At 41.2% G+C, this 8,893-nt stretch overlaps 1 pseudogene; it reads left to right on the plus strand.

Annotated features, from left to right (window-relative positions):
- The first annotated feature begins 6,118 nt into the window (after window positions 1-6,118).
- Window positions 6,119-8,659, plus strand: LOC150065045 (large ribosomal subunit protein uL10 pseudogene; annotated as a pseudogene).
- The last annotated feature ends 234 nt before the right edge of the window (window positions 8,660-8,893 follow it).

Raw genomic sequence — 8,893 nt, forward strand, 5'->3', positions numbered from 1 at the left:
AGTTTTCTGCAGGTGCTTGACCAGTTCTGCCAGCACAACTTGTTGAAGAGGCTGTCTTTCTTCCATTCTATTTTTTTGGCTCCCTTGTCAAAGATTAGGTGGCCATAGGTCTGTGGTTTAGTATCTGGGTCCTCAGTTATATTCCATTGGTCTTCGGGCCTGTTCTTGTGCCAGTACCAAGCTGTTTTGAGAATTATAGCACTGTAATAGAGTCTAAAGTTTGGAATTGAAATTCCTCTGGCGCTGTTCTTTCTGCTAAGAAGTGTTTTTGCTATACGGGGTCTTTTATTATTCCATATGAAATTTTGAATTGCCTCTTCTATTTCTTTAAAGAATGCCATTGGGATATTGATGGGTATTGCGTTGAATTTGTAGATAGCCCTTGATAAGATTGTCGTTTTCACAATGTTGATTCTTCCAATCCAGGAGCATGGGAGGTTTTTCCATTTCCTTAGTTCTACTTTAATTTCCTTTTTTAGGGTTTTAAAGTTTTCATCAAAAAGGTCCTTTACATTCTTAGTTAAGCTAATTCCTAGGTACTTTATTTTCTTTGAGGCTATTGTGAAAGGAGTTGCTTTCCTGATTATTGCCTCATTCCCCTCACTGTTGGCATAAAGGAAGGCAGTTGATTTTTGACGGTTAATTTTATAGCCTGCTACCTTGTCAAAGTTTTGAATCAGCTCAAGGAGCTTGTGGGTAGAGTCTATAGGATTCTTTATATACAGAATCATGTCATCTGCAAAGAGGGATAGTTTTACTTCCTCTTTGCCTACTTGGACCCCCTTTATACTTGTTCTTGCCTTATTGCACTGGCTAGGAATTCTAATACTATGTTAAAGACTAATGGAGACAGTGGGCATCCTTGTCTCGTTCCTGATTTTAGAGGGAATGGCTTTAGATTTTCACCATTAAGTGTAATACTAGCAGTGGGTTTCTCATACACAGCCTTTATTATATTGAGGAATGTTCCATGGATTCCTAGTTTCTCCAGAGCTTTTAACATAAAGGGGTGCTGGATCTTGTCAAATGCCTTTTCTGCATCTATTGAGACAATCATGTGATTTTTGTCCTTGCTCCTGTTGATGTGTTGAATTATATTAATTGATTTGTGTATGTTGAACCAGCTTTGCCTCCCTGTGATGAATCCTGTTTGATCATAGTGTATAATTTTTTTGATGAGTTGTTGTAGACGGTTGGCCAGTATTTTGTTGAGAAGTTTTGCATCGATGTTCATCAATGAAATAGGTCTATAGTTCTCTTTCTTTGATGAATCTCTGTCTGGTTTGGGGATGAGGGTTATACTGGCTTCATAGAATGAGTTTGGTAAAGAACCTTCATTTTCAATTTCATTGAAGAGCTTGGGGAGTATTGGTGTGAGCTCTGCTTTGAAGACCTTATAGAATTCAGCTGTGAATCCATCTGGCCCTGGGCTTTTCTTAGGTGGAAGTTCCCTAATCGTCATTTCTATTTCAGAGCTTGAAATAGGCCTGTTTAGTTGGGTTAGTTCTTCTTGGTTCAGTGTGGGTATGTTAATATTGGCTAGGAATTCATCCATTTCTTCTAGATTCTTAAATTTGTTGGCGTAAAGGTTTGAGAAGTATTCCCTCATGATATTCTGGATCTTGGTAATTTCTGTCCTGATATTACCATTTTCGTCTGTGATTTTGTTAATTTTGGTATGCTCTCTTCTTTTTTTGGTAAGATTTGCTAAGGGCTTGTCAATTTTGTTAATTCTTTCAAAGAACTAACTCCTTGTTTTGTTGATTCTTTCTATAGTTTTTTTGGATTCCAAATTATTTAATTCTGCTTTGATTTTAATTATTTGCTTTCTTCTACTGGGTTGGTTTGTTGCTCTTTTTCCAGGAGCTTAAGGTGAGACATTAACTTGTTGGTTTGCAATTTTTCCAACTTGTTGTTGTAGGCACTCAGCGCTATAAATTTTCCTCTGAGTACTGCCTTTGCTGTGTCCCAAAGGAGTTGGTATTTTGTGTGCTCATTACTGTTAAATTTCATAAACTGTTGGATTTCTGTTCTGATCTCTTCGATGACCCATTGGTGATTCAACAATGTGTTGTTCAGTCTCCATGAGTTACAGGGTTTTCGTTGGTGGAGATGTGTGTTCAGTTCCAATTTGAAGCCTTTGTGGTCTGAGAGTGTGCATGGAATAATTTCAGTGTTTCTGAATCTGTCCAGGTTTGTTTTATGGCCTAAGATGTGATCTATTTTGGAAAATGTTCCATGTGCTGCTGAGAAAAACGTATATTGTGTTGTTGCTGGGTGGAATATTCTGCAGATGTCTGTTAGATCTAGTTGGTCTAGATAGTTGTTCAGTTCTAAGGTTTCTCTGTTGAGTTTTTGCCTTGTTGATCTGTCCATAGGTGAGAGTGGTGTGTTAAAGTCACCGACAATCACTGTATTTCGATCTATGTATGGTTTCAGTGTAAGTAAAGTTTGCTTGATGAAGTTTGGAGCTCCGGGATTGGGTGTGTAAATATTTAGGATCTTTATGTCTTCCTGGAGGAAAGATCCCTTTAGTAGTATGTAGTAACCTTCTTTGTCTTTTCTTACTAATTTTAGTTTGAAGTCTATTTTATCTGATATGAGGATGGCAACTCCAGCCTGTTTATGGGGGCCGTTCGCTTGATAGAGTTTATTACAACCTCTCACTTTCAAAAGATGATTTTTTTGGGGGTAAGATGTGTCTCTTGAAGACAGCAGAACGATGGCTCTTGCTTTTTGATCCAACTAGACAGCCTATGCCGTTTAATTGGAGAGTTAAGTCCATTGATATTGAGAGTTAGGATTGAGAGATATTTATTAGTTCCTACCATTTTTAAAAGCTTTTATTAGGGCCTGTGTCTTGACAGTTCTTGTGGTCCTTAGATGGTATGCTGTTTAGGTGCCATTTCTTTCCCTATACTGCATTTATTTTGGTTTTCTATGTATAGAAGATCTTTGAGAATTCTCTGTAGTGTTGGTTTTGGTGCGACATATTGTTGCAGCTTTTCCCTGGAATGGAATGTTTTTATTGTTCCCTCAGTTATGAATGAGAGCTTAGCTGGGTACAGTATTCTTGGTTGGTAGTTATTTGACTTAAGGGCATGACATATATGCTTCCAGTCACTTCTTGCTTACATGGTCTCTGCTGAGAAATCTGGGGTTATTCTGATTGTTTTTCCTTTATAGGTTACTGATCCCTTTTCCCTGGCTGCCTTTAGGATCCTTTCTTTGGTTTCTATTGATCCAGTTCGGATTACGATGTGGCGGTGAGATGTTCTTTTCTGGTCAGGTCTGTTTGGGGTTCTAAAAGCTTCTTGTATCTGGATAGGTCTGCCCTTCTGGATATTTGGGAAATTCTCTGAGATGATTCCCTGAAGTATATTTCCAATACCATTGACCTCTTTCTCCACGCCCTCCTCAATACCAATTAGCCTTAAATTAGGCTTCCTAATTGTATCTAGGACCTCCTGAAGCGCTCTCTCATTTTTCCTAGATTTGGATTGACTCATTTTATGTTCTTTCTCTATAATAACTCAATTATCTTCAGCCCCTGAAATTCTCTCCTCTGCATTGTCTAACCTGCTATCAAAGCTATCTACTTTATTTTTCATCTCCCTTGCTTCTAATTGCTTATTTTTGATGCCTTGCATCTCTTCTTTTAGATCATGTATGGATTTCTTTAGCTCCTTGATTTCCATTTGAGTGGTTAGCTCAGCAGCTTTATTTTCTTTGAACATTTGCTGGAGTTCAGTCACCTTTTTATTTGTGGATTCTATGAATTCATCCATCTTTTTTTGAAAAACCTTTATTATGGCCTCCTTTATGGCTTCTTCTTTTTCACTTATCACCTTGTTTATGGTTTCCTCTTGTTCAGCTATGGCTTCCTCCCTTATCTCTTTCTTTATATTTTCATATTTTTCATTAATGATGTTTATCAGTTGCATTTGTACAGCATTTGGAAAACTCTCCTCTAGGTTTGCCAGTGACTGTTCCATTGTCTGTTTACATTGGGTGGGGGATGTTGTTTCTTGATTTGACATTTTTCTTGAGTTTCTTGTTCTGCCCATTTGAAAATGGGAGCAAGATTAATACCAAAGACGATTATAGTTTTTCAGATATAACCAATCTAGACCTCTGTAGCTGGCAGACACTAGATGTTCACAAGTTTTGATTGGTGTTATCACTCTTTCTTTTTGTGCACTTACAGACCAGTCCAATACATCCACTGATAAACCATTTATACCCAAAACAGTAAGCCTCTCAATCCAATCTCTATTGTCTTTAAGTCCCTCTGAGCTTAGAGAATAATTAAACACCTAGATATACAGTATTGCTCAACAGCCATCAAGTGTAGATCCGTGCAGTATAAGGGTTGAAAGAAGAACAGAAGTCCAGAGATAGAAAAATAGAATGAGAGAGGTCAGGGGAGGTACAAGAGGATTGTCATAGGAGTGTAAGAATACTGTAGTAATGAAGAAAATGTATAGGATAACTGACCTAAGTTGGTAAGTAGGTAGCGTGTTTGAGTACAAAGTTTGGAAAGTATTAGAAAAAAAACTTATGTGTTGCTGCACGACTAGCTCTTAGCCCAGCCAGTGGCCTCACAGTGGACCATGGGATGGATCTGCGAGCTTCAGTCTGAGCGCGGTTGGCAGATGTTTTCCTGTGCTGCTTCCAGGGGCAGCCCCCAGCCAAGGGTCTGGGGATTGAGAGTTTCCAGGGGCTCTCCGCAGGACCAGCAGGAGACCACTCTGTTCCCAGGGGCGGGGCCCAGCTGAGGATGTGGGCTCCAAGGGGGGCGGAACCTCGCCTTTTTGATTCTCAGAAGGCAAGCTTGGCTGCTGGTTGGCCCTTCAGAACCCTACTGTGTTTCCACTGCTTTGTCAGAGAGTCTGTGACTGTGGGGGGCCCCTCGGTGCTGTCTTGCTCACGATTCCCAGCTGGAGGATGCCCCGCTCAATAATTGAGGGGGGCCAGATGCTGGCTCCTATTTTCCCACACCCCCTACCCGCTGTTGTAAGGCAGGGTCCCAGGGTTCTCCACTCTCCAGATCCAGTGGCCTGGGAGAGGAGCGTGGTGGGTGGGTGGGAGCTCAGACAGCTCCGCCTCCCCTGGTGTCATGCCAAATCTTAGGGTCAGCCTGCTTGTCAGTCTCCAGTCAGAGGGCTGGGAGTTGAGCCCGTTGGGCGCGTGGGAGTTGGGACAGCTCCGCCTCCCCTGGTGGGGTGCTGAGTCTTAGGGTCCGCTCGCTTGTCAGTCTCCAGTCAGAGGGCTGGGGGTTGAGCCCGACCGTTGGGCGGGTGGGAGTTGGGACAGCCCCGCCTCCCTTGGTGGGGTGTTGGGTCTTAGGTAGCCTGCCTGTCAATCTCCAGTCAATGGCCTGGGGGGGGGGCTGCTGAGGGAAGGGACAGGATTCTAAATTCCTTGCCCCCCTGCTCCCACCAGTCTTTCTCGGACGTGGTGTTGGGGTCTGAGTTAAGTTCTATTGCTTGGCACCGCTCTGCTTTCCCTATGTGTTTGGCGATGCGCTGCATTACTCACGCCTCTGCGTTCCTTCTGCGGGTGCTCCACGGTGGTGGGGAGTCTTTCACTCCCCTCGGGTCTCCTCAGACGCCTGTGTTCCGCGTCTGGGTTCCACTGCTTGCTGTTCTGGTTCCGTGTCTGGGTTCCGCTGTTTCTGCCGCTCGCTGGTGCTGATTTCTGCAGCAGCAAGGCTGCCCAGCTGGGGGCCCTTTGCCTGCTGCCGCTTTTTGAGGCTTTCCGGAGCCGGCGGAGAAAGGTGGGGGAGAGGTCTTTGCGTTCTGAATTCTTTGAGAAAGTTGGATGTGAGATTTATCTGGATTTCTTTTCCAGTTCGAGTCCTTCTCCGTTGCTTCTTGAGTTTGTTGTTGTGGATTTCTTAAGATAATTGGCTCATGGGACTCCCTGGTTCTCTCTTTTTGTGAGAGAGAGCTAGGCAGAGTCCCTATTGTCTTGGCGCCATCTTCTCCTCCGGAGAATTTGACTTCTCTAAGAACGTAGAAACTCTTCTTCAGTGCCACTTTGCTCTCCAGTTTTGACACAATATGTAATGTCCCTTCATATTTTCCTATTCCAATCATTTTACTTTCCTGGTCCAATGGTGACGGATACCGTCATCCCGTATTTCTGGTCCCAGCAACAGCCACCACATAGCTCCGGATCTCGCGATAGCCTAACAGTCTTCACCATCAGTATATTTAAAAAGATGAAATAAGCTTGAAATATGCTTTATTAATAGAGGTTAATGCAGTCTGTATTTCTGCTAGTTAACTCATTCTCTCTTTTTTTTTTTTTTCTTGCCAGTCCTGGGCTTAGGCTCAGGGCCTGCTCACTGTCCTTCTATTTTTCTCATGTCTAGAACTCCACCACTTGAGCTTCAGCACCACTTTTGGCTTTTTCTAAGTATGTGGTACCAAGGAATCAAACCCAGGTCTTCCTGCATGCTAGGCAAGCACTCTGCCATACACCAGACTCCCGGCCCAGTTAACTCATTTTCAAAAGAATATTCACTGTAAGTACTGATGATCATGTTCTAAAGATTATATAGTATATATCAACTCATAATTTTCTACTACAAAATTTGAAAACATTTTCTTTAAAAATGTTTACTTTGTCAAGCACCATGGCTTAAATTAATGAATTCTTATAATATCAGTAGCTTTTAAAGAGATTATCTGAAAAAAATTGGAAAAATATCGACTCAGTAAATTGAGAAAATAAAATCAAGAATGGAATGGAATGGTAGAATGCACTTTAAAAGTTCACAAGAAAAGCTATAGTAATATAACAATACCAAAATCCCTAGATACATATGTGACAAAATAGTAAGAAAAAATTTTCACCACAAATTGGTAGAATACTTGTAAAATGCACTTTGCAGAACTAATTGAACATCCTCCTGTCAAACATTCAATGGCTTAATAATCTTCCTGCACATGTTGTTTTTGCATCAGATACCTGAGTTTATTGTAAAATATCATCTACCATAGTCCAGTGCACAATTTCTTGGCTTTGCCTCAGAAGAAGCTCATAAACACTGAGGTCTTTATTTTGCCACTTCTTGGGGAATCCTTTGAGATTTTACGTTCACTTTTAGACAGCAATTGAACCTTTCTCCAGTTACTTCATCCAAAAATTGTGCACATTGTAACTACTTTGTATTTATGTGAACACCAGCTGTATCTTTCCAAAATCCTGCACTGGAATTCTAAAGATATTTTCCTGTTCTGTCATTACTTACAGGGCTCTGCATTGTTCTGGTTATTTTTATTCTACATTACACCTATTTATTTGTTACATTAGTCTATTGTTTTTCAGTAGCAAGTAATTTTAAATTTTGGTAACTCAAAATTTAAATATAACTCAGTTCTACAACTGACATATTTTTGTGGACGGCCAGCAGAAACTACTGCCTGCAATAGATCAATAATCCAGGCTGACAAATCAATGTTGGTGGCCACAGTACAAAATGAAAACTGTTTCACAGAGGCAAGTAAGATTTAACCAGAAGTATATACCATTTCCACTCATATTCTTACCCATGATCCCAACTGCTCTGATGTATCTAGAAAAGCAAGTTCATGAAATACTTGGGAAGAGAAAAGCAGAACATGTATACATTACAAGGTTTCAGAGTAATTTCAAGAGTAAATAGATACATATTATAGTTATGAATATACATATATACACAAGTACACACACTTAAATATATACATATACATAAATATACATGTAATCAGTTTTGGTGGAAAGGCAGATCAGTTGATTAAAGTTAAACCAATAAGAAATATAGAATGTACAATTTAGCAAAGTAATGAAAGTCTCTTGTTATTATGTTCTAATGAACATTTTTGGTACATAGACTATGGTTTTTGTCCAGGAATCCTTGTGAGAGTGACCTCATCTTTAAACTCTATGTGGCAATCCCTTGACCTAGCATCGTGATGCTCAGGGAAGACAGGATGACCTGGATGCCCAGCTACTTTCTTAAGATTATCCAACTTGGGGATGATTCTCCGAAATGCTTCACTGTGGGAGCAGACAATGCGTGGACTAAGCACATACAGTCACTGTGCCAGCCCAGAATACTGGTGTGTGACCTGAGAAGACTTCCTTCTTCCAGGGTCTCTGCATCACCACCAAGATCTCCAGGGGCACCATGGAAATTCTGAGTGATGTACGTGAGCTGATAAAGACTGGAGACCAAGTGGGAGCCATCCAAGCCACACGTACTCAGCATCTCCCCCTTCTCCTTTGGGCTGATCATCTCACAGATGTCTGACAATGGAAGCATCTACAATGCGGAAGATATCGACATCACTGAGAATACTCTGCATTCTTGCTTCCTAGAGGGTGTCCGCAAAGTTGTCTGTCTGCAGACTGGTGACCCAATGGTTGCCTCATTTTTCTCATCAATGAGTACAAGAGGATCCTGTCTGTGGAGGCTGACTATACTTTCCCACTTGTCGATAAGGTCCTGGCCTTCTTGGCCGAGCCACCTGCCTCTGTGGCTGCTGCTTCTGTGGTTGCAGCTACCACTGCTGCACCTGCTACGGCCGCTGGGGCCCCAGCCAGGGCTGAAGCCAAGGAAGAGTCAGAGGTATCAGATAACGATATGGGATTTAGTCTTTTTGACTAATTTCCCAGGAGCAGTCGACTCAGATTTATTTGCAAAACAGGAAAATAGAGGCTTACTGTATTTTTACTTTCAATTAGTGGTCATCTATATTTTCTGTATTATGTCCTTAGATGTTCTGATGTAAAAATCTGTGGGTTAAAATATGTATTTCAATATAATTGAATTTAAAGTGTTCCAACTTACTGAGATATTAATAGAAGGAAAAAACACTGGGCGTAAAATCTAGTTAAGGAA

The sequence above is a fragment of the Megascapheus bottae genome, chromosome 3 (assembly GCF_031878675.1).
Source record: "Megascapheus bottae isolate mThoBot1 chromosome 3, mThoBot2.hap1, whole genome shotgun sequence".
NCBI lineage: Eukaryota > Metazoa > Chordata > Mammalia > Rodentia > Geomyidae > Megascapheus > Megascapheus bottae.